The following is a 27,671-nucleotide window of genomic DNA, read 5'->3' on the forward strand; positions in this document are numbered from 1 at the left end:
AAGGGTTTCAGCCCGAAACGTTGCCTATTTGTCCAGCACTTTTGTCTACCATCATTACATCCAATATTGCTTAGTTATCAGCTTCTGTTAACAGCTATGAGATTTTTTTTTTAAATCTGGTCTTTCAGTAAAATTGATTAAAGGGTATTTATGGCCAAAACATCATGAACAACTCCTCTACATTGCTGCAAACCAGTGCAGTGAGGTCCATTACTGAGAGCTAACAGAGTCTCTGATTAAATGTCATCCAAAAAAATGTCTCCAATGGTGCAGCATTCCCTCAGTATTGGCTTGATTGTAAACTTAATGAATGAATTAAGTCTCACACTTGAGAATGCTTTTCACTAAACCACTATCAGCAATGATAATATAATTTTAATATCTCTATTTAATTAAACATTATTGCAGACAGACTTGTGGAAGTTGGCAGATATCATTGTTCAATCGTCTCAAAAATTGCATTAAAAATGGTCTTACAATTGTCATATTTTATATCAAAGCAACACAAGGAAAACTAGTCACCTGGCACATTTTCAAAACATTTTATGACATGCAATTTGCACACATCTCACAATACTTAACCACTAATGAATCTTGACAAATTGAGCAAACATAACTTAATTCCACAATTGCTCTCAACCTGTGGCCCTTGGGTCAATCAGCGCACTGCACTGTAGCAGCCTGAGATTACCAAAAAGATAAGCAGAATTTTATTCATTCACTGCTTGCAGCCCTCTTAAGTATGGAAACCACAATTCAACACCACTTTGTACAATCAAAGCTAGAGATTTTTAAACGTATATCAAAGAAGGAATGTTGTGTGCAAAAGAGGAAATGAGACGAAATATCAACCAAACAATATTATTAAGTGTAGAATCAACTCAAGGGGGCCTTGTGCCCTTCTCAGATTTTCATTTACATTATATGCCATATGGTTTTATATCGTTCTGAGTGGCTGTAACATATCTTCAAAATATATAACATTTAGGATTTGTCCTGCAACTTCCCATTTCAAAGTTTGCTTCCCATCTCAATCATGATAGAACAGCTTCAAAATTTAAAATTCATGACAAAATGTAACTATCCGCTGGAAGTGGCGGCGCCGGGAACGGCTGCGGCTCGCCTGCAGTCCGTTTGTCTTTTACTTTTTTGTGTTGTTTTTTTCGTTTTGTCTAGTTACGTTTTTGGTTTTTAGGTTGTGTTTATGTGGGGGGGGGGGGGTGGGGGGTGAAACGGGGCTTGCTGTCTCTCCCTTCGGGGGAATACGACCTTTTTGTCGTATTCCCCCTTCTCTGCCTCCGTCTACACTGAGGCCTAATGGCGGAGCTGGCGACCTCGGGACTCTGGAGGCAGCTGACAGGACTCGCCCTGAGCTCCCGTGAGGGTGGCCCAGCCCGGGGCTGGAACTGCGCTCTCGTGAGAGCGGCCTGGCGAGGGGCTGAGAGACTTTCCCGTGAGGGGCTGTGGCCCGTCGGAGTGGCCCAGCCCGAGGGAGAACGGCACTCCCGTCGGAGTGGCCCAGCCCGAGGGTGGAACGGCACTCCCGTCTGAGTGGCCCAGCCCGAGGGTGGAACGGCACTCCCGTCGGAGTGGCCCAGCCGGAGGGAGAACGGCACTCCCGTCGGAGTGGCCCAGCCGGAGGGAGAACGGCACTCCCGTCGGGGTGGCCCAGCCCGAGGGTGGAACGGCACTCCCGTCGGAGTGGCCCAGCCCGAGGGAGAACGGCACTCCCGTCGGAGTGGCCCAGCCCCAGGGTGAACGGCACTCCCGTCGGAGTGGCCCAGCCCGAGGGAGAACGGTACTCACGTGAGGGCGATCCGGCTCGGGGCTGGAACGGTGCTCCGGTGGCTGGGACGGCGTTTCTGGCGGCGGTGACCTGAGTCCTGGGTTCAGCTGCGGGCCAGCGGCTGCGTGTGCTGGACTGGAGGGCGGCAGCTTCGACCACCCCCAGGCCGCGGTGTTTGAACCGGCCCGTTTGCGGGGTTCGGTGAGCCGCGGGACTGTTTGTGCCATCGCCCGGTGGGGAATCGCCTCAGCGCAGAGGGAGAAGGGGAGGGAAGAGACAGTAACCCTAAGACTTTTGCCTCCACCACAGTGAGGAGGTGCTTGGAGGATACACTGTGGTGGTGTTAATTTGTGTTTATTGTTGTTTATTATTGTATGATTGTATGTATGACTGCAGGCACGAAATTTCGTTCAGACCGTAAGGTCTGAATGACAATAAAGGTATTCAATTCAATTCAATTCAATTCATCCAACTGATTAATGATTGCAATATTTATGCTCACAAAAAGCAAAATTACATCCCAACACCCATATTTTTTCTTATCAGTTAATACTGGATGTACTATGGTTCATCAAACTCCACTCCTGTGGCATCCCATACTTGAAATCCCATGCTGAATGACTACCACTCAGTTGAGCAGCACCTCAGTCTTAAAATGGTAACCCTGATTGTCACCTCTTCCATGCAGTCTCCTCTACCTTTCTCCAAAACCTTCATCAGCGTCCAACCCCTTACAAACTGCATTCTTTAAAATCCCGTTTTGGCCTATCCCAGATTTGATTTGTTCCACATTGGTCACTGTGTCTTTTGCTATTTAGGGCCAAAGCACTCTAATCCCTTCACCAAAACCCTCTTTCCATCATTGTTGTTGTTGCTGCTTAAAAATTTCCCTCTTTGACCAGCCTTCTGGTCTCCTATTCTAATATCTCCCACATAATTAGCTGTCATTTTTTTGTTTGATAAGACTCCACAATACCTCATTAAGGTTACTATATAACAGCAGCTCTGGTTGCTCAAAAATCAAGAGATGAACACCATAATTTCTGGTCTAAACCATTTGGGCTTTCTGACAAGTTTCTGTGATAAATCTCATGCAGAGTGCTAGTAATTCATGAATAATGTATTTGGACTTAACTCAAACATTTCACTTCTTTCCCCAAAAGTGGCATTATATTTTCCACTGTACAGGCTGAGATCTGGAAATACCCAAAGCAGCTGGACATTACTTTTATCCAATAATCCAAAAGGTCGCCAGCAACATTTTGACATGGCTTCCTGTGGATGATCAATGCCATGCAATCTTGAACTGAAATAGTAATAACTGCATTTCTAGCAGCTGTGAAACTGATTAATTAAGCTAATTTTGAAACCCATTACTCTAATTTTTTTTGGTAAATACTAGAAATATTCTACGTTATTTTGAAAGAATAAGGGAGTGGAATGATAGTCTTTGAATATGGGATTCATTACCTCCAGACCAGTTTGTTTCAAAGCTTAATTCATAATGTTATGTGCAAGGCAATAATTATAGTTCAGCAGTAATTTGGAATTCAAAACTAAATTTATCCTCTGGGTTTCTTTCCAATGTGCCAAATAAATTAAGCTTCATATTTAAGCCAGGGTAGAAGAAACCAAAATCTGTAGCAAACTTTTGCTTTGAATCACTTGCTTAAGAATCAATGTTAAATGCACTTGTGAGAGTTGAGCACCTTGCAACAGCCATGATGGCATTTTAGAACAAAGCCCTTCAAATTCAACATTCCATAATCCATTCATCAAAATTTTTTATCGTTAGTTGGCTGTATTTGTTGGAACAGATATCAGACCAGTGTGCATGGGTCTTTATAATATTTATATAACAGTTACATCAAAGTGCAAAATCCATTTAAAAAAAAAAAGAAAATAGCTTATTTTGCTGTAATGTAATTTGATAGCACTGGGTGCTATGTGAGAGCAATGTTATTATCTGTCGTGCAGTAAATTATTCTGTGTTGGATGTTCATTTATTCCCAGTGAGTCACTGATATAAACAGGCCTTTATATCTTCACATTTCTGACTACCCTAGATATTCAGGCTTCCTTTTAAAATGGTAGGTTTCTTAGACTAGAAATCATAGGGCACATATATCTCCTCCCACTGTATCTTAAATCAAACAAACAGCATATTTTTCTAATTGTTTTTGCTTAGTCTTTATCTAGATTCCTCTTAAACATCCCATGTGCAGTGGTATACCTGCACTGCAAACTGGATACATGTTTCTCCCAAATTCCTGATTTATTAGCCAGTATACTATTTTTGTAACACTCAATCTTCCCTAGATCTATCCAGTCTGTGTTCCTACATTACAATGGTAGCTAAGCTCCAAAGGATTAAGCATAATATTCATATTTTCTTATGATATAGGAGGCCTTCCCACCTATTAAAGTCCACACCAGTTGTCAAAACAATGCCATCAATCTTATTCCCCCAATTATTTTCCTGTAACCTATTCTCTCACATATGGTTATGAGCTCCACCACCCACCTACACAAAGAATAAATCACACAGCAAATTCACTTAACAACCAGTATGTCTTTGGGATGTGGGAGGAAACACATGGTCACAGGAAGAATGTGCAAATTCCATGCGGGTGCATCAGAAGTCAAAATCCAACCAGGGTTGCAGCAAAATCCAACCAGCAGTACAGGCAACCCCCAGGTTATGACTATTTGGTTACAGATATTTGCTCATACAGAATTCACACATCGCTGCCCACAAATTAGGCACAGAATAACAGTCACTCAGTATTTATGAGGTAAAAACATAAATAAAAATTAACAAAATTAATTTTCTTCAACCTGCGTTTCTTGAAGCATGCCCGCAGATGACATGGCTTTGTATTGTGGAAAATTGCTATACAGCCCATTTTCTAGGAACGCCACCCCACCTGTAACGTGAGGGGTGGCCGCATGTACAACTACACTGAGTTTGTAATTGGGCAATCAGATTTCAATCACCCCTCTCACTCCCTCCATGGAAAAGGCAGGATTCCAGAACTAACCAAGAGCTTTAAGATATACAAGAAACAACTAGACAAGCAATCCTGCAGCAGGAACTAAAACTATTCACTGGCACCTTAGGTTATCACAAATCACAACTGAGGGGAAACCAGTTCTAGTCTCTCAAACAGATAAAATAGTGAAAAGCCACAGACTTGTGGCATGTATATACAGGAACACCCTACAGGACTAAAAGTAGTTCTCAGTTTTACACGGAAGGTCTGACTGTCATTGTCGGGTAAATGCATGCGATTTTTGCTTTAATGTTGAGAAATTAAGCTACACACATCACTTCAGACCTTTGGATTTTCCATTGAAATAAAAAAGATTGTCAATAATGGAACTACTGATAATGCCGCAATGTTTTGAGACTGAACCGAGCAAAAATCACTTTCCAGATGTCGGGTTACACAAGGCCACAGAGCTCACAAAGGCTGGATCCTAGCTAGGCAGTGTGTTGATCTGACCAACAGCTTGCCAATATAATCAAGACAGTTCATTTATTTGAATTCATGGTCAGTGTGGTTTATGATGGAATAACCTCTATACAATGGAGACTCAAGAGACTGCAGATGCTGGGAAGGAATGGAAAAGGTGAACAGAGACACAGATGCTGGGTGGACAAGTGGGAATGGGAAAGGAACATGGGGAGTGGGCAACCTTAAATTGGAAAATTAAACATTTAAACCATTGGGTGCAGGTTACCCGAGTGAAATATGAGATGTTATCCCACTTTGCGCCTGGCCTCGTCGTGGCAGTTAAGATGGTAGAGAACAGACTGGTCAATGTGGGAATAGGGAGGGTAATGAAGCGATATGCAATTGAAAACTTGAGATGACTGTTGCAGACAGAAGCTAGGTGTTTTGCAGAATGATGATCCAAATTATGCTTGGTCATGTCAACATAGAAGCCACCGCATCCATGAGCACCAAATACAACAGACTAATATGGAAAAGGTGCACGTGAATTCTCTTGCTACACCCCATTGAAGTGCAGTTTAGGTCTTCTCTGGTGAGGGAAGGCGGCGTTGCAGTGGCAAGTGTTACACCTCCTTTTTTTTCAGGGGAAAATATCAAAGGATGGAAATGGGAAGGGAAAGTATGAACAGACCAGGTAGTTATGGATAGACTGCCTTCTGCGGAAAGCTGAAATGGGGCAGAACAGAAGATGTGGCTGGTGGCAGGGTCCTATTGGAGCTGGTGGAAGTGTTGAAGGATGATAGGCTATGCATGGAGGTTAATGGGGTAAAAGCTCATGGCCGGGGAACTCGATTTCTATTCAGTTTGAGGATTGGGGCAAGAGGTGATAGCAGACGAGTGGGAAATGGAGGAAGTGCATGCGAGGGCTCCATCAACTATGGCTGGAGAAGCCACAATTTCTGAAGGAGGTCATGCAAGAAGTCGTAGAACGGAAATCCCCATCTTGAGAAAAGATGCAGTAGAGATGGAGCTACAATAGAAGGGATTACTTCTGGAGACAGGGTGGGCGAAGGTGTTGTTGAGGTAGCTGTGGGAGCCTGTAGATTTACAGCAAGGATGTCATCCCTTATTCTCAGTTTCTCTGTCTACGCTACTACGATTTCTGAAATTACATCCTCCAGAAAATATGGCTTGCTCACTGCAGTTGGTTCTTTCGCGTGCATTTCCTCCATTTCCCACACATCCGCTCTCATTCCCCCATCCTCCTCTCCCCAGGCAGAATAGAGATAGAGCTCCTCTGGTTCTCACATTTCTCCCTGTTAGCCTCTGTTTCCAGAATATCATCCTTCACCACTTCCAACAGTTCTCTGGGATTCCACCACTACATGCTACATCTTCCATCTGCCCATCAACCACATATCCAGCTACCGTGGAGTTTTCTCCCTTTATTCACTTTTCCTGTTCCGTTTCCCACCTGATTCCATGTACCCATCATCCCTCTCTTATGATCTAACCGCTGTCTCTATCCTTACCCCTCCCTGGCTCCATCTGCCAATGTTTATTTCTTGTGTTTCCACTTTTAACCTACTAGTCTCTGTCTCAGCACTCCTCTACTCCTCCTCCCACCTGGCACCAACAGCCCATCATCTGGTTTCATCTATCATCCACCAGACTCTGTCGCATCCTGCTCTCTCACATCTTATGCTGGCCTTCTATTCTGTACACCCAGTCTGGATGCAAAGTCTGAACCCAAAAGATCAACCATGCCCTTGCCTCCATCGATGCTGAGATTTTCCAGTAGTTGCATTTTTACTCCAGCCTCTTTCCAGTATGCGTTAGTTGTCGGAAATCATTCTGGAACTGAGATAAGATTCTGTCCGAGTTATTTTCTCTTGAAAATTTAAATTAAAACACAAGGAATAAAATATATTTTAGCACCTAAGGAACACAACATCAGCTACAATATAAATATGTATAAAGGAAAATAACTTCTTTATGGCTGCAAAACATGCAAGAAGTGTTTTATGTACTGTTAGGAAAAATGAAGGACAGAAGTCTGGAACATTCTTCCCTGCAAGTAATTAATGTTGGGCCAATTGTAACATTAAAACTGGAATTGACATGTTTTTGCATTTATAGGTATTGAGGGATATCTGATCAACCAAGAAGAGGTCTTTGGAGCCAAGTTCATTTGTTCTTTTTACAATTCATAGCTGCTAGAGTCAGACAAGTGGCACAGGAGAAGGATGGCTGAGCAGGATCCAGGAGATCCAAGGAGAAGGATGTGGTGTTTTTACCACCAGCGTTGGGGTTCAGCAGCCCGCCAATGCCGCCAGCCATGTTCGTTTCCGGGAAACAGCAGCTCTGGCCGCCGATAGTCACCGCGGTGGCTGGCAGGATCCATCGACTGTACGTCTGAGACCGGCGCACGGGGCTCAGGTTCTTGGTGGACACCGGGGCGGAGGTCAGCGCATTGCCCGTCGTGGGCATCCGCCGTCCCGGGCTCCCGGAGATTATTCCGAACCAAGCAAGCCCCCGGGGCGTGGGATTGTATCTATGCGTTCGGGCTGCCTCGTTTGGCGTCCCGTCCGGTTCGGTGCCTCTGGTTCTGGGGGGGGGGGGTTATGTGGCGGCACCTGGTGGCAACCCAAGGGCACAACGAACCATCGGCTCTAGAGGGCGGCGTCTTGGTGTGGGAGGCGCTAGTCACGGGGTCGGTACCCGAGTTGGTATTTAAGGCCGGGCAACGCCCGTGACCTTGAGGGAGTAAGGAGCTGTATTGGAGAGAATAAACTCATCAAGTGCACACAACTCGTGTCCGATTAGTTTTTGGCTGGAGTCCTGCAAGTCCCCGCTACAACATCTCTGAAAATATTTATTAAACCTACATGTACACTCAGGGATGCAGTATATTCCAAGAGTTGGGCCATACTCTGATTTTAGTGAAAATGTATATAGTTATGTAATTAAGCCATGTGATTCCAGGATGTAATGATATTATCATGCAACATAAATAAAATGACACATTATATACTAGTAAATATGTGCATATCCGTAAACATCATGTGTAGGGTGCTCTTTGCTTGAAGTATTAACTTCCCAGAAGTCTAACAAGAGTCAGCTCAGGACACATAATAACAGGCAGAGAACCTGGGGTGTCTATGCACACAATAAATCTCATGTTTTTTAAAAAAGTTTTCTTACCGAGGAACTATTTATTTAAACCTTAGCTTGAATCTCCTAAAATTAATTCTGTAAAAGTAAACAAGGAGAAATCAAAGGCAGCTGACATTTGCTGTGGTGCATCAGCATTTATTCTTAAAATGGCAGTTCAGGCACAAGCAGTCTGGGGGTATATAGCAATGTCTGTGTAATATACAAACTATGACGCCATTACAACCATGAAAATGGCTGATCATACTATTCCAGTGGGTTCATTGATTTTTGTCGAAAGACCAACAGTCATGTCCTTATATGCACAATAATCACACCCCAGTTTCTTTCTACATCAAAGAAGAATGATGTAGAAATTTCCACATTTGCTGAGTGAGAATGATAGGATATAAACTTGTTTCAATCAGGTATAGACAAGTTAAGTAAGTGGACAAAAATATGGCAGGTGGAATACAATCTGTGTAAAAAAAAAGAGATCTACATCAGTAAAATAGCAAACATGTAGGCCTTAAATTTAAATTTTGAAAAGATTATCGTTTCCCAGACTTTTTCTGTCCATTACACCGAAAGCCAATATGCAGGTGCAGTTGGCAATTAGGAAGGCAAATAATGCATTGGCCTTTCGTGCCTGTGGATTTGACTCAAGTAATATATTTTTTCTCCCAATTCTACAAGGCCTTGGCGACACCATAACTGGACCATTGTGTACAAGGTAATGTCAGCTGCCAACTAATCTACCAGAAAGTCTTTGGGATGAGAGACTAGAGCACATGGACAAAACTTGTGGTGTACAAACACAGCACACCACCAAACGTCAGGACTGGATATGGGTCCATGGATGGCAGTGATGCAGTAGTGTCATGTTGGTAGGTTAGTTGATTACTACAAATTATTCCTTTTCGTAGATTAATATTAAATAATCAAAAATGGGCATTTAATGGGCATAAATGGAGGAGAATAAATTGCAAGAGTAATGGAGTGAGGGAATGAAACTAATGGGATTCAACATTGGGAGTTGGGGCGGGCATGATGGGCTAAATGGCCTCCATTGTCTTTTTAAGTACAAGCAAGGGACAACATAATTTGTTTAACCAATCCAGTGGATGAAGCATATAAGAGTTTAAATTATCACTCTCATTCTTCTGGGAACACAGACCAATGCAGACCAAACAAGAAAAGCACATTTGACTAAAATATTCATTCTATTTGTCTCACGAGAGATACTACCTGTTCTAATGCACAGCTCCAGCTTTTTCTGTTTGACAATAATCAACTCTAATTCAAATAATTACTAGACAATGTTTAAAAACTTAGGCCAAAAATCAGCACTTTCGAGAGTAAACCTCAGAATACTGGATGGAATGAACAATAAACTATCTTACTAGAACTGTTGAGGAATAAGGTATTGTTGACCAGTAGAATTTGTCCTTCACTTTGCAACCAATTAGAATTAGACGTGACCTGCAAATACAGTAAAACCATTCCAATTCAAAATTTCAATTAAAAAAATCTATTCCCTATTAAAGGCTTAATTGTAGGCATCTATCACAAAGATTTAAAGTTGGAAAAATAGGATTTGTAAACAAGTATCCCCCCAGTAAACAACTTTTACTCTTCCTTCGCACAATTCTTATCATTCATTGTTCTGTTCTGTAAGATTTATACTTTGCTGTTCCACACATGACAACTGATCCAAGTGAGATTCTCTTTTGCCACTGTGACGCTGAACTTTGTTCAGGTTGGAACCCAGTAGCTGGATGCCTCAAACTGGTCCCTGCTATCTTTGACACTAAATCTTTTTATTTTTATTTTTATTTTTTTAATAAACTCGTGAAACAATTTCAGGGATTAAATAAAAAGTAAGTGAATTCATTGGTATTAAACCAAAGCAACAATTTATGAACTAGCCTTCAATTCAGTTTTCTCAAGGGACTCTGAACAGCAACAAGACTGCAAGCTAATGGAACAGTCAGGCCATCAACATGCTCTAATATCCTGCAGACATATTTATTGTCGGTACAGTGCCCTCCATAATGTTTGGGACAAAGACCCATTGTTTATTTATTTGCCTCTGTACTCCACAATTGGAGATATTTAATAGAGAAAAATCACATGTGGTTAAAGTGCACATTGTCAGATTTTATTAAAGGCCATTTTTATACATTTAGGTGTCACAATGTGGAGATTACAGCTGTGTTTATACATAGTCTACTCCCATTTCAGGGCACCATAATGTTTGGGACACATGGCTTCACAGGCATTTGAATTGCTCAGGTGTGTTTCATTGCCTCCTTAATGCGTGTATAAGAGAGCTCACAGCATCTAGTCTTTCCTCCAGACTTTATATCACCTTTGGAAACTTTTATTTCTGTTTATCAACACGAGGACCAAAGTTGTGCCAATGAAAGTTAAAGAAGCCATTATGAGACTGAAACAAGAATAAAACTGTTAGAGGCATCAGCCAAACATTAGGTTTACCAAAATCAACTGTTTGGAACATCATTAAGAAGAAAGAGAGCACTGGTGAGCTTACTAATCGCAAAGGGACTGGCAGGCCAAGGAAGACCTCCACTGATGACAGAAGAATTCTCTCCATAACAAAGAAAAATCACCAAACACCTGTCCGACAGATCAGAAACACTCTTCAGGAGTCAGGTGTTGGATTTGTCATTGACCACTGTCTGTTGAAGACTTCATGAACAGAAATACAGAGGCTACACTGCAAGATGCAAACAACTGGTTAGCTGCAAAAATAGGATGGCCAAGTTACAGTTTGCCAAGAAATACTTAAAAGAACAACTACAGTTCTGGAAAAAGGTCTTGTGCACAGATGAGACAAAGATCAACTTACATCAGAGTGATGGCAAGAGCAAAGTATGGAGGAGAGAAGGAACTGCCCAAAGTATGGAGGAGAGAAGGAACTGCCCAAGCATACCACCTCATCTGTGAAACACAGTTTTGGGTGTTATGGCCTGGGCATGCATGGCTACTGAAGGTACTGACTCACTTATCTTCATTGATGATACAACTGCTGATGGTAGTAGTATAATGAATTCTGACGTGTATAGACACATCCTATCTGCTCAAGTTCAAACAAATGCCTCAAAACTAATTGGCCGGCGGTTCATTCTACAGCAAGACTATGGTCCCAAACATACTGCTAAAGCAACAAAGGAGGTTTTCAAAGTTATAAAATGGCCATTTCTTGAGTGGCCAAGTCAATCACCCGATCTGAACCCAATTGAGCATGACTTTTATATGCTGAAGAGAAAACTGAAGGGTACTGTAAAGGAGTGATCCCTGAGACAACTTACTAAAAAGGACATTGCTTGGTCCTGGTTTCCACACCACCAGCAGGCTTTCGACCTACTAAAGAAGAAGCTGATCAGCACACCTACTCTGAAGTTCTTTGATTTACAACGTCCAGTTGTGGTTACGTGCGACGCTTCTCGTTTTGGGCTGGGTGCTGCTTGCCTGCAGCCCCATGATGATGGTTCGTTGCAGCCTATCTCCTATGCCTCTAGGACCATGACGGACACAGAGCAGCGCTATGCGCAGATAGAGAAGGAGCTGCTGGCGGTTGTGTTCGCTTGTTCTAAGTTTAAGGACTTCCTCTTTGGCTCCAGGTTCACTGTAGAGACGGATCACCAACCTCTGGTGACGATCCTCAACAAGCCTATACACAGCGCTCCAGCTAGGCTACAGCGGATGATGCTGCAGCTACAGCGGTTTGATTTTAAAATCGTCTATAATAGGGGCACCGAGATGCATGTGGCTGACGCGCTGTCCCGGGCCCCCAGGACCTCCTGCGACCAGCACCCCTTCGAGCTGGAAGACCTACAGGTACTGAACGTAAACTTCGTCCCTTCCAAACATCTCCAGTGCCTGGTTGAACACACTGCTATCGACCCCGACCTGCAACAGCTTGCCACTGTCATCAAGCGTGGATGGCCTATCAAACGGACTTCATTAACTGCTGGTGTTCACCCTTTTTTTTCTGGTTCGCGATGAGCTGGTGCTCCGAGACGGCATTATCATCAAGGGCCACAAGGTGGTCGTCCCTGCCTCGCTGTACGGTTTGTACTTCAACGCTGCCCACATGGGGCATCCCGGGGCCGATGCCACCATCTCGCATGCCCAGGAACAATACTATTGGCCGGGCATGGCAAAGTACATCAAGGCCAGGTTGGCCTCCTGTCCGGATTGCAACTCTCTTGCCCCGCATCAGCAGCGACAGCCGCTTCTACAACAGCCTGCCCCTGACATGCCCTGGTCATCGCTGGCTGCCGATATATTCGAATGGCGTGGAAAGCAGTACCTCGTGTTGGTCGACTCCTACTCGAATTGGTTCGAGGTGGACCTTCTCCCTGCCATCACCTCGGAGATGGTGATCAGTAAGCTCCGACGTCATTTCGCCACGTTTGGTTCCCCGGTTCGGTTGCAGACCGACAACGGCCGCCAGTTCACTAGTGCCGAATTTCAAGACACCACCTCTGACACCATGTAAAGGCTTGATACCTGACACACTGTAACCTTTACTAAGTGTTTATTAAAGCACATGGCACACACGTCCCAGCACTGACGGCATCCAGCCTTCAGGCACAAAGATCCTATAGCGGAGCAAGATAGGCTACTCCTGCGAAATGCAATGGGCTGACGTTTAGTACGCTATGGAGGGGATCATGGGCATTTTTCCACGCCCATTTTAGTAATCTGAGCCTACCTGACCCGACCCGACTCGCAGTGTAATCAATGTTGTGGGGCAACAGTTTGTGTGGGTTAGATTCATAAATCTGTCAGTTCATACTTGTCAACAATAAAATTTGATTCTGGTAATTGTGTTTTTTAATGTTTTTTAAATCATTTCTTTTTAAATGGTTCACAAGCAGTGTTTGAGTTGATTTTGTAGTAACCGGAACCGACCCGACTCGCAGGGTGATTGACATTGCGGGGGAAGTTTTTGTGCGTGATATAGGGTTAGATTCATAATTCTGTTAGTTCATAATTCTGTTAATTCTTGTTAAAGAATAAAATGTTTATAAACACACATACATGAAAATTATATAAATGTATATAATCATATAACACACACAATTATATTTCTTCTGATCCAATAATGAACTTTATTTCAGACTAGACAAGGGACAAGGGACATTAAATAAGAAACATTGTAAATAAGAAACATTGTAAACCTCCCCGCAACTTCACACACACTAGGCCTTATCCCCCCCGGCACTCCCTCGCCTGCCCCCTCACTACAATGTCTCCCCCCCCCCCCTCCTATGCCCCTCTCCTCGCTGCCCCGCACTCCCTCTCCCCGCTGCCCCGGGCCGCGCACTCTCTCTCCTCGCTGCCCCGGGCCGCGCACTCCTTCTCCTCGCTGCCCCGCACTCCCTCTCCTCGCTGCCCCGGGCCCCGCACTCCTTCTCCCCGCTGCCCCGCACTCTCTCTCCTCGCTGCCCCGCACTCTCCTCGCTGCCCCGGGCCCCTCACTCCTTCTCCCCGCTGCCCCGGGCCCCGCACTCTCTCTCCCCGCTGCCCCGGGCCCCGCACTCCTTCTCCCCGCTGCCCCGGGCCCCGCACTCCCTCTCCCCGCTGCACCAGGCCCCGCACTCCTTCTCCCCGCTGCCCCGGGCCCCGCACTCCTTCTCCCCGTTGCCCCGGGCCCCGCACTCCTTCTCCCCGTTGCCCCGGGCCCCGCACTCCTTCTCCCCGCTGCCCCGGGCCCCGCACTCCTTCTCCCCGTTGCCCCGGGCCCCGCACTCCTTCTCCCCGCTGCCCCAGGCCCCGCACTCCTTCTCCCCGCTGCCCCGCACTCTCTCTCCTCGCTGCCCCGGACCCCGCACTCCTTCTCCCCGCTGCCCCGCACTCTCTCTCCTCGCTGCCCCGGGCCCCGCACTCCTTCTCCCCGCTGCCCCGCACTCTCTCTCCCCACTGCCCCGGGCCCTGCACTCCTTCTCCCCGCTGCCCCGCACTCTCTCTCCCCACTGCCCCGGGCCCCGCACTCCTTCTCCCCGCTGCCCCGGGCCCCGCACTCCTTCTCCCCGTTGCCCCGGGCCCCGCACTCCGTCTCCCCGCTGCCCCAGGCCCCGCACTCCTTCTCCCCGCTGCCCCGCACTCTCTCTCCTCGCTGCCCCGGACCCCGCACTCCTTCTCCCCGCTGCCCCGCACTCTCTCTCCTCGCTGCCCCGGGCCCCGCACTCCTTCTCCCCGCTGCCCCGCACTCTCTCTCCCCACTGCCCCGGGCCCCGCACTCCTTCTCCCCGCTGCCCCGCACTCTCTCTCCTCGCTGCCCCGGGCCCCGCACTCCTTCTCCCCGCTGCCCCGCACTCCTTCTCCCCGCTGCCCCGCAATCTCTCTCCTCGCTGCCCCGGGCCCCGCACTCCTTCTCCCCGCTGCCCCGCACTCTCTCTCCCCGCTGCCCCGCACTCTCTCTCCCCACTGCCCCGGGCCCCGCACTCCTTCTCCCCGCTGCCCCGCAATCTCTCTCCTCGCTGCCCCGGGCCCCGCACTCCTTCTCCCCGCTGCCCCGCACTCTCTCTCCTCGCTGCCCCGGGCCCCGCACTCCTTCTCCCCGCTGCCCCGCACTCCTTCTCCCCGTTGCCCCGGGCCCCGCACTCCTTCTCCCCGCTGCCCCGCACTCCTTCTCCCCGCTGCCCCGGGCCCCGCACTCCTTCTCCCCGCACTCCTTCTCCCCGCTGCCCCGGGCCCCGCACTCCTTCTCCCCGCTGCCCCGGGCCCCGCACTCCTTCTCCCCGCTGCCCCGCACTCCTTCTCCCCGCTGCCCCGCACTCCTTCTCCCCGCTGCCCCGGGCCCCGCACTCCTTCTCCCCGCTGCCCCGCACTCTCTCTCCTCGCTGCCCCGGGCCCCGCACTCCTTCTCCCCACTGCCTCGGGCCCCGCACTCCTTCTCCCTGCTGCCCCGCACTCTCTCTCCCCGCTGCCCCGGGCCCCGCACTCCTTCTCCCCGCTGCGGATCCAATCTTTGGCCGGAAGCAAGAGGGCGGAGCAAAATGGCGGAACAAGATGGCGGAACAAGATGGCGGGGGCAGGTTGCTAAAATGGGTCATAAAATCGCCCATGAATCCGCCCATGAGCGTACTACACGTTTGCGTGAAGGTAACCCTATAGGATCTTTGTTCAGGCATACCGGGACCAAGTGGGTGGAAACAAAGGGAGGATATCACAGTTATACTGATATGATGGGGCTTGGTTAATGGTGATGAGGTAGCTACATTATAGGTTGCATGCATAAACCATCTACAGGTACTAGCCCCCAAAACAAGCACAAGCTAAAGACGGCTACAATACAGGCCTGGCATAGCATCACCAGAGAAGACACCCAGCAACTGGTGATGTCCATGAAACGCAGACTTCAAGCAGTCATTACATGCAAAGGATATGCAACAAAATACTAAACATGACTACTTTTATTTACATGACATTGCTGTGTCCCAAACATTATGGTGCCCTGAAGTGAGGGGGACTCTGTATAAACACTGCTGTAATTTCTACATGGTGAAACTAAAATGTATAAAAATGGCCTTTATTAAAATCTGACAATGTGCACTTTAACCACATGTGATTTTTTTCTATTACAAATCTCAAATTGTGGAGTACAGAGGCAAATAAATAAATGATGGGTCTTGGTCCCAAACATTATGAAGAGTACTGTGTTCTTTAAATTGCTCCTTTTTACTTATAGATGTGCAAGTTAAATGTGGGCTAGGGGAATTTAATGAATCACTCGACAGGAAGCTTTACTGTGCAAGCCTCCGATGAGAGAATCTTAATTATTTTTCCTCACAGTTGGTCAAAATGTCATTCCTAATTTTTTATAGCATCTATTTGACAGATTGCTGAACTTTGTGCCAATAGCAAATGAAAATGGAATAATGGAAAAGAGTGACTGTAGCGTAAGCTTTCAGGCTTGGCATGAAAAATAATTTGAACAACATTGAATCCCAATTCTGACTTTTTTTAATCACGCCACTATCAGCAATCGTGCTTTCAGGCAATTTTACAGCGAGCTGGAATTCCCTCCTTCAATCTCTCCGCCTTTCTCTGTTCCTGCATGAGACAGCTTGAGATCTACACTTTGAACAAGCTTATTGCCATATTCCCCAATGCAACATGGTACCCAATTTTGGTTGAAAGGATTGCTGTGATGGGACTGGGTAAATTTTACACAAACATGGTGATTTCAACCTTGTTTTATTTTTGCTGCAAGCCTTTCATAAGCAATAAAAGTAGGCTATACACCCTTTAATACATTTAGGGCATGACTGGTCAGTCATGGAGACCAGGTTGACTGAACCCTGTATTCATACATGACTTCAAAGTCTAACAATCTATCAGCCTAGTTGTTTTAATATAGCCAAGGACTTAGCATTTACAGCACTATGTGATGGAGTTTGCAAAAGATATATTCTATCATGGCGGTGAATTGTCAAAATTTGTTTTTGCATGAAAATATGTTCTGTTTGTGGAAAAACAACAACACCCTACAAAAAAAAAAGTTTTGCTCACATTTGTTGTCCCAAAACTCTTTGCCTGCCCCCCCCCCCCCCCCCCCCCCAAAAAAAAAAGCGGAGTAACTCAGTGGGACAGGCAGCAACTCTGGAGAGGAATAGGTGATGTTTCGGGTCAAGAGCCTTCTTTTCTGATTCTTCTGTACAAAGCCTAAACAACAAAGGTAAAATAATGCAGATGCTACAAAGTGGAATTATAAACTGAAATGGGTGACAGGTCTCAGTAGTTACAAACGCAACTCCACAGAGAACATTTAAATCTCATAGTTATGACATATTGAGAAAAGACCTTCTGTGAAAATCTTTACACTTGGTTTAACTAGCTGAGTGCTTCCTACATTTTCAATTTATATTTAACAAAGCAATATTTATTAACTTTTTTGAGCTGCTTCTCCCAACTTTACTCAAAATCCTTTGTTGGTTTTTTTTAATTGAAAGTGTCCAGTGTCCCTTCTCTGCTATCTGCAGTCAGTTGCTTAATATTCTGCAACACATAATTTATCCATTATCCATGTCAAGCTTCAGACAAGAGGGCTTCGGAAGAATGTAAAAGTAGAATTATTAATGTGTATCTCAACACCATCTGTACCATAAGAGCATTTTTATTTCTACATTTAATTATTTTATTTTACTTTATGTAATAGCTTTATAGAATCAAATATCAAATACCATTGGAGCTATAAACCTTCTTCATCATACAATTGAATTTTCATAACATAATTTTTTCTGCCCCATCATAGAGAAGCCAAATAAAATGTTAAGTACATATTTTTCTGTTCACAACAGGATCCAATTCCATATCCGAGATGCAGGATTGTGAAAATGTAGTTATTACAGGAATTTATAATCACTTTGAGAAATGCCTTTGAACATTCATGTATTAACATGCAGCCACAATTCATAGCTCAAGAGGCAAAATCTTCCTGTCCCACTCTTAATCCCAGGATTCAAAGAGCTACAATCACATCTTCTTGACTCTTCGTTTTCTGTCTTGAATTGTCAAGACTTGTTTTTCCACATTAAAGGTATTTTCTGCTTGTGCAAGTTTCTTTATTTATTGCCAAAGTATCAGCGAAATCAGTCAGTATCTAGACACAACTGCTTTGCAAAACCAAAAGTAACAGCATGAGCTAACGATATTTCTACGAATTTCAAACTGACCCTCAAAGCTGATGAAAAACATCAATGCTATTGGCAAATGGAATGGCTTGAAAGATTGATTCATTAGATTTAATGAAAAAATTAAACCACATGTTACACACTGCCGGAGGGCATACAAAAATAGTGGCTCGGAGGAAATTTGAGACTAATGTTTAGAAAAATGTTAACATGACAAAATTCTAATCTGAATTCTTGGTGCATTCATAACAAGGTAAATGATTTAATGGCAGAAAACAGAAGCAAATTGATGTTTCAAAAACATAGCTCCAGAATGACCAAAACTGGAAACTTAAGATTCCAGGATATTCAACAATGAGTAAGGACAGACAGAAAGGAAAATGGGGTTGGTTAGCATTATTAACAAATAAGATTAGTACAGTTGCTTGAAGTGATCTTGACATACACAATAAAGATGCAGAATTGGAATCTGTTGGGTCGAACTAAGAAATAGCCGAGGACAAAAAAATATTGATAGGGTAAGGAAGTCTTGCCATTAGGTAGGGCTATGGTGAGATCTCACCTGCAGTGTAGATTACCCTGCGTTATTGGGGATAGGTGGGTTTTACATTCCGAGAAAACAGTCCATATTGCAACTTTCCCCAATGCGAAGCAGCATCACCTGCGCATGTGTCAAGAAATGAATGTGAGGGGAAAAAAAAAAAATTGGTATTTACTTTTTATTCCACGTTAATTATGAAAAAAGCAAATTTTATTCCAATTTTTTGGGTCGAGATTTGTGAACTCAAAGCCCGAATTTCCATTACCTAAACAGTTATAATAACAGGGGAGCTTGCCTATACTGCGTATTGTTTTAGTCTCCTTGCCCAAGAACGGATACACTTGTAACAATCCACTTGTAACATCCGGGTTGGTGGGTTTGCTGAAAAAGGGGGGAGAAAGTGAAATGTATTCTTTATAGATTAAGACAAAACATTTCATCAAAAATTCTAAAAAATGTCCCATGGACTAGATGCAGGAAGGATTTTTCCATTGGCCGAGTGTCTAGGAGTGTCAGGGTCAGAAGAAGTTCTGAAGCATATCATAGATACTTACAAATATGGGTGGAAATCGTTTTTAAAACATGGAGGGGGGGGGGGGGGGGGGCCTGCCTAGGACAGGGGTTGGCAACCTACGGCCCAACTGGCCAGATCTGGCCCGCAGGCGTATTTTTCCCCCCCAATTATTTTGGGCGCTACAGCCAGTCCAGGGCCTGGGGTCCTGTGGCCCACCGTGTCCACGCCAACCAGCAATCACCCCGTACACAAGTACCATCCGACACACTAGGGACAATTTACAATTTACCAAAGCACTTAAACTGCACGTGTTTGGAGTGTGAGGCAGGCAAGCCGACTTGGGCACTACAGCCAGTCCCGGGGCAGGCGAATTGACCTGGGGGCTACAGCCAATCCCGGGGCAGGCGAGTTGACCTGGGCGCTACAGCCAGTCCCGGGACATGCAGGCGACCTGGGTGCTACAACCAGTCCCAGGGGGAGGCGAGCTGGTCTGGGACTGTCTGTAGCGCCCAAGTCACAAAACATGGGGTGGGGGATTGGCCCCCACCTCTCAAAACATGGGGGACACACGCCCCCCCCCCCCCCCCCCCCCAGGATTTCTGCCAAATGCATACAAAGATACATAGACAATAAGAGCAGGAGGATTAGGCCATTCAGCCCTTTGAGCCAGCACCACCATTCAATGTGATCATGGCTGATCATCCACAATCACTCCCCCGTTCCTGCCTTCTCCCCATAGCCTTTGATTCCGCTAGCCCTAAGAGCTCTATCTAACTCTCTTTTGAATGCATCCAGTAAATCGGCCTCCACTGCCTTCTGAGGCAGAGAATTCCACAAATTCATAACTGTGTGAAAAAGTTTTTCCTCATCTCAGTTCTAAATATCCAGTCTATTCCCTCCACAGATACTACCTAACCCAGCACTTCGCATTTCGATCAAGGGATACAATATGAGGTGGGACATTTAGGATTGAAATAAGGGGAAGTTTATTCACTTAAGAGGACGTTGATCTTTTGGCATTCTCTTCTTCAGACATCTGTAGAAGCTCAGGTACTCTGTTAATTTCTGACAGAAATGAATGGATTTCTGGGCATAGTATCTTAATTCTCCCTGCTAGGGAATCTATGGATATTGAGATGGTGCTGGAAGAAATTCTCAGTCATAATCTCGATGAATAATAGAGCAGGCTTGAAGGGTCAGACAAGCTATTCCCACCCTCATTTGTGATGAGAAACTTCCAAGCTTCATATCTTCACATTAGATGAGAGGCACAGTGGGAATTGGTTCATGCAGCCCATAAAAGTTAACATTGAACAGTTGTGCTGAATGCCACTTCTGCCTTGCAAATCCTTTGTTTGCTAACCTGTTATTTGAGCACCGCCTCCCCAACCCAGCAAAGCTATAAAACTGTCAGACGCTGCCTTCTAATCAGCCCCAGGATTGAACTAACTTCTGCTTGTGTTTATGAACTACTAGTTTCAGGGTTTGGGATTGGCTGCACTGGTACCTCGATGACAGAACATACACGGGAAAAGTAAACGTATTACATTTCTGAAATTTGAGGCAAGTGCTTCCAACATTAAAAAATGAAATTGACAAATCAAAGCCTTTGAAAGTTGACAATAAATCAAAGTTTTTGGAGGGTGACAATACCCACTGGTGATGCCTGGCAAAGTGTCACGACTTGGACACCTGTAGCATAACACACCCATTTCCTATCCCAAGTCTTTAATTACCTTTAAAATTATAGCTCATCGTCACACCCAATACTTGTAAAGACAAAACATTGATGAGCGTGATTTAAAACTGAAAAACTAGCATGTCATTGAGAAGCAAAGTTCAAGCCTGCCATTTAGATAGTAATCAAATCATTTAATACAAAGGAATTCAATGCACAAATTACATACAGACATAAAGCACTATTTAAATATCAAGCATGCCTTCCATAATATCTCAGATTCCCCCTTTCAATAATAAGCACTTTCTCGGCTGAATAAAAGGTGCAACGACTTCAGCGCAGTTCTATATAGATCTGCAGAGCATTAAAAAACATCCTCGACAAATTTTCCTGTAAACCATATAAATCACTAGATCAAAATGTAGTTATTGGTAGTAGAAATTGTGTATATTTTGCTGCAAGCACATTCAACCCTCCTCCAGTGCACAATCCTCCATCTCTACCTGCAATTTCAAAAACACCACTTCATATGAGGATCGATAACCAGAACACAAACCAGATCAACAATTTGAGGTAAACATTTTTTAGAATAGACAACGTGAAAGAATTTAAGCAAATTCAGAAAAAAAGTAAAGCAGTGCTCACTAAATATTTTCAGGGTAACAGGGGAAAGAGCAGGGACTGGGATTGATTGGTGTGCCCTGGTAAAGATTCAGCACTGCCTAATCAACATTTTCTGCGCTGTTACTTTATCATTCTATGTCTAGAACAGCATCAGGGTGGAAACACTCACAATTAAAATTCCTCAGTCTTCCGTGTTTTGTCATGAATATTAATTTCAAGTTTTCAATGAAGCAAGCACTGAGGTTACGGTACAAAGGAGTTCCTCACAAAATCACTGCCAGTTCTGCAGATCATCTCCAAATAATTACAAAACAAGAGGAAATCTGTGACAGCAACTAAAGCAAGATAATATTTTGACAGTCCCGTAATACATCCTTCAATAGGTCAAAAACATTTAATAATGAGCAGTGACATTTTACACATGGTAATTTCCTGAAAAAGCAACGGTGAAACGAGGCTGCAGTTACAATGAAATAAAAACAACATGCTCAAAAGTTCACAGAGAGGAAACATTGGCACAGAGACTGTGTTAACATTTTAGTCACACTCTCTAATCAGAACAAAAAGCAATTAGATTTGAGATGTACAGAAAGAATGTGGAGGAGCAAAGGATAAAAAAACTCTGTGTGGCTTTGGAAAATACCACATTAGGAAAGTGATGAACTATGTCAGAACACAAGAATCCTAGTTCTCATGGTGCAGGATTTTCAGCAGTTATTTGGGAAAGCAAATGAAATGGTTCACATCACACTTGAGTGTGAACATCTCAAACGACACAGCCCTCCCTTAATACAAGACTAGCGATTTCCTTAGATTACACCACAAGGTTGCATGGCAAGGTTTAACCTTTGTAGCATTTCAATTTCAAGACAGAACTGCTTTCGTATGAGAAAGTCAATCAAAATATGTTCATACACGTCAGTCTGTATTTGATGGTAGACAAAAATGCTGGAGAAACTCAGCGGGTGAGGCAGCATCTATGGAGCGATGGAATAGGTAATACAGTAATAATAGGAATAAGTCTGTATTTGAACATCATCACAAGCAATTAATGTTTATGCTGAGAAAAGTAAGACAAAAGCAACTGAATGTAACAATGAATGGAAGAAGATAGACTGCAATGGTAATCAACTGTACTCTAATATGTGTAGGAAAGAACTGCAGATGTTGGTTTTAATCGAAGGTAGACACAAAAAGTTGGAGTAACTCAGCGGGACAGACAGCATCTCTGGAGGGAAGGAACGGGTGACATCTTGGATCGAGACCCTTCTTCAGACTGATCTGAAAAAGACTTATCAGTCTGAAGAAGGGTCTCGACCCGAAACGTCACAGATTCCTTCTCTACAGAGATGCTGCCTAACCCGCTGAGTTACCCCAACTTTTTGTGTCTACCTGTACTCTAATATATGCTGCTTCCCATCTACATTGTTTCATTAATCTAAAGGCATTCAAAACAACTGCAGGACTCCCATGGTTTCTTTCAAGTTACTCTTTCATTGCTTTCTTTAAATCTGCCCTACAATCTCCCATTGCTGTCTCCTTCAGTTTCAGTTCCTCCTTTGGACAGAGTTCAAGTTCAAGTGAGTTTATTGTCATGTGTCCCTGTATAGGACAATGAAATTCTTGCTTTGCTTAAGCACACAGAAAATAGTAGGCATTTACTACAAAACAGATAAATGTGTCCATATACCATGATATAAATATATACACACATGAATAAATAAACTGGTAGTGCAAATAACAGAAAGTTGTTGCTTGAGTGTTTCTCGACAATTTAATTCAGTGTTTGAGGATTTCGGAAGGGGTAGGATGGGGACCCACAGTCCCATTTATATCATCGGGTCGATGGTGGAAAGGGTCAAGAATTTCAAATTCCTGTGTGTGCATATTTCCGAAGATCTTTCCTGGTCCCAGAATACTGATGCAATCATAAAGAAAGCACATCAGCGCATCTACTTCCTGAGGATTACGGAGAGTCGGTATGTCAAGGAGGACGCTCTTGAACCTCTACTGGTGCACAGTAGAGAGCATGCTAACCGGTTTCACCGTGGCTTGGTACGGGAACCTGAGCGTCCAGGAGCGGAAAAGGCTGCAAAAAGTTGTAAACACTGCCCAGTCCATCATCGGCTCTGACCTCCATACCATCGAGGAGATCTATCGCAGTCGCTGCCTCAAAAAGACTGCCAACATCATCAAGGACCCACACACTCATCTCTCCGCTGCCATCAGGTAGAAGGTACAGGAGCCTGAAATCTGCAACATTCAGGTTCAGGAACAGCTTCATCCCCACAGCCATCAGACTATAAACACAACTTCAAACAAACTCTGAACTATAAGTCTGAACAGTCTGAAGAAGGGTTTCGGCCCAAAACGTTACCTATCTCCTTCGCTCCATAGATGCTGCTGCACCCGCTGAGTTTGTGTACCTTCGATTTTCCAGCATCTGCAGTTCCTTCTTGAACACTCTGAACTATAACAGCCTATTGCACTTTATCTGTGTGTGTGTGTGTGTGTGTGTGTGTGTGTGTGTGTGTGTGTGTGTGTGTGTGTGTGTGTGTGCGCGCGCACACACACACACACACACATATATATATATATATTTTTTTTTTCTATGGTATATGGACACACTGATCTGATCTGTATTTATGCCTACAATATTCTGTTGTGCTGCAGCAAGCAAGAATTTCATTGACATATCTGGGACACGTGACAATAAACTCTCTTGACTTGACTTGTTCCATAACCATCTGCCCACAACACACGTGCCAACAGGCTTCCTTGGGGGTAGATTTCAGTGTTTCCCCCACAGCGTTTTAATGTAAAGCTCTACATTTACTGCAGCATCAAAGACGGCCAAACTAATAAGCAAATTTGGTATTCCGAAAAAAAATCATGGGATTTGTCAAAGGTCAAACGCTATAAATAAAAATCGAACGATGCGCTGTAGATTCAGTGAGTATAGTTTGGGTCGGATTTTTTTATTTTTCCAAGTTTTGTATTTGTCAGGGGGCAGATAGAGCGGGCAGACGAGAGACACTGAACTCGCTTATTTGTGAGAGATTGCAAAATCAAGTTCAGCTGGGGGAAAATACAAGAATTTCATTTGCTGTGAGGCTGCTTGAGCCTCCAGACCCAGAGCCTCCAGAATCTGCATTTGACAGGCCAGGTAAACACACGCACTCAAAACAACACCACTTGAAACCAGCTGTTAGCTCCAGGAAAACAATACATTTTGCACACTGTTACAGCAAAAAACTGGCATTAGACAATAGGCCATTCGGCCCTTCGAGCCAGCAACGCCATTCAATGTGATCATGGCTGATCATCCCCAATCAGTACCCCGTTCCTTCCTTCTCCCCATATCCCCTGACTCCACTATCTTTAAGAGCCCTATCTAGCGCTCTCTTGAAAATATCCAGAGAAACCGGCCTCCCTGCCCTCCGAGGCAGGGAATTCCACAGAATCAGAACTCTCTGTGTGAAAAAGTGTTTCCGTTCTAAATGGCTTAACCCTTATTCTTAAACAGTGGCTCCTGGTTCTGGACTCCCCCAACATCGGGAACATGTTTCCTGCCTCTAGCGTGACCAAACCCTTAATAATCTTATATGTTTCAATAAGATCCCCTCTCATCTGTCTAAACTACAGAGTATATAAGCCCAGCCGCTCCATTCTCTCGGCATATGACAGTCCCGCCACCCCGGGAATTAACCTTGTAAACCTACGCTGCACTCCCTCAATAGCAATAATGTCCTTCCTCAAATTAGGGGACTGAAACTGCACACAATACTCCAGATGTGGTCTCACTAGGGCCCTATACAACTGCAGAAGGACCTCTTTGCTCCCATACTCAACTCCTCTTGTCATGAAGGCCAACATGCCATCCGCTTTCCTCACTGCCTGCTGTACCTGCATGCTTACTTTCATTGTTCAAAAGGGAACTGCAGATGCTGGAATATCGAAGGTACACAAAATTGCTGGGGAAACTCAGCGGGTGCAGCAGCATCTATGGAGCGAAGGAAATAGGCGACGTTTCGGGCCGAAACGTCGCCTATTTCCTTCGCTCCATAGATGCTGCTGCACCCGCTGAGTTTCCCCAGCAATTTTGTGTACCTTTGCTTACTTTCATTGACTGATGAACAAGGACCCCCAGATCCCGCTGTACTTTCCCTTTTCCCAACATGACACCATTTAGATACCAATCATCAATGTGAGTAATTGCAAGACATTTTTTTTCTATTATGTGATGCGGAACAGGATGCCCAAAAGTGCAGAGTAAAAGAGAAGGATGCTTACATGAGCCTTGGCCACAGAACAACAAATTTTATACGACAGTGAACCCAAAATCTCTGCAGCTAATAACCAAACTCCTTATATAATATTCTTCCGGTTTGACTAGTACCTTTTAAATACTACCCTAAATGTTAATTCTCTTTACCACCACGCAGTGTGGCTGCAGAGAGTATGCCAACTGTACATTGCACTGCATTGACTTAGCTAACAGTACTTCACCAGTCAATGTTCTCCACCAGTCCATACTAACCTCAATTGCCCACGATAGGTCTGTACCTTCCTATACATTGCTTATTCATTTCCCAGTCTAAATGCCTCTTTCCACTATCACCTCTGGATATGAACCCCAAATATCAATCACGCTGTGCAAAATAGATACTTTCATGGACACATTATGAGCAGTGACCATTGCTCATACTACTTAATTTTCGTGAGTGATCTAGAAAATAACATCATGTTACAAGTTATCCCAGAACTCTTTTTACAATGAGGCAAATACCTTTGAAGACAACATGGCAATGTACACATTACAAGCTCTCACAAAATATAAGATAAGCTAATGGACATTTTTCTATCATCTTGATTGAGAAATGAATATATCCCAACATAAAGACTTTTAGCTCTCCTTCGAGACAGTGCTGGAGAATTTGTCTTATGTTTAAAGAGAATAGACAGGCCTCAGTGTATTGTCCTATCTGAGATATGGCACCTTTGAGTAGCACTCCATTTGTACTGTACTGAAGTCCCTCTGAAGTTAGGTTTAAGAACTAGAACTCCGACTCAGAAGAAAGAATTACACATGGAGGCACACATTTGACCATTACAAGCAAGTTTATTCCAACAACTGCCAATATATTTGGTCTTGCATTTTCATATTTCTCAGCTTTTAGTACATAAATTTGAGTATATTCATAACCACTCTATTGAAATACAAACTTATTTAGCAGCCTAGGAATAAGCCTTTGAATGCCAAGCACTCAGGCTCTGGAATTCTCCTCCTCAACCTCTATGCTTCTGCCTCCTTCATTAACATACTCCTTATAAACTACTATTACCTCAAATGCCCTGTGGCTTGGTGCAATTTAGTTTTAAAACTCTTCATTGAAGTGCCATGGATGCTTAACTACGTTAAGATGCATAAATACAATCTGTTGCTGCAAAGCTAGGCATTACCTCTTAGATGGCACTAGATGGCCCATAATATTGAAGAACTAGATTTGGCTGCACTGATGATCATCAGAACATTGAGCATTCAAAACTTTATTCTGCACAAATATACAATCTGGATTGACATTTCAGAACAGCACTGACAGAGCTGTAAATTAACCAAGTTGTCATTATTTATCTACTTCTTCAAATAAATGATGAATAACATGCCATGGAATCCATGGAGCTGAATGCTCTCTCTTGCACTAATAAATACCACCAGGTTTGAGCACTATTAGTACAGAACAAAACCAATTTGCACAGCAATTAATGCACTGAGGTTTAAAAGAAACCGACTAGGTGATGCATTTTCCAACAAGTTTTACTTATCTCTGCCTACTTCTTAATTCTCCCATCTTGTGCATTAATTATTAATTTCCATCTTAGCTCTGAATTTGCTCAAATATCTTGTGCTTAGAAACTCCTTGAAATCTCTACAAATGCTCTTTTCTCACAAACTTCAATTTTACGGTATCAGTTTTATTAACCACCATTCTTTCTAACTTTTCCGATTCTCTTGTTACTTAGTATAAATTGCTACTTTCAAGTTGCTTACAGACATTTTTCCACACAAGTAGAGTGCTAGAGCATTTTGGCATGCCCATGTGGAAGACAGATGAAGCTGAAATGGATTTAGTAAATGTCACAGCCTCCTCCTATGCTCTCATTTTCCATTATAAAATGTAGAAAGCTTATATTTTGCCAAGCATCCTGGGCATTGTCCACTCCTATAAAGCTCAGTATCAAATT

At 44.1% G+C, this 27,671-nt stretch overlaps 1 protein-coding gene across 2 annotated transcripts in view; it reads right to left on the reverse strand.

The window, feature by feature from the left end:
* Positions 1–27,671, reverse strand: part of abl1 (ABL proto-oncogene 1, non-receptor tyrosine kinase) — a 115,765-nt gene that overhangs the window by 43,639 nt on the left and 44,455 nt on the right. The gene's annotated exons all lie outside the window — the stretch shown is intronic.

The sequence above is a fragment of the Amblyraja radiata genome, chromosome 32 (assembly GCF_010909765.2).
Source record: "Amblyraja radiata isolate CabotCenter1 chromosome 32, sAmbRad1.1.pri, whole genome shotgun sequence".
NCBI lineage: Eukaryota > Metazoa > Chordata > Chondrichthyes > Rajiformes > Rajidae > Amblyraja > Amblyraja radiata.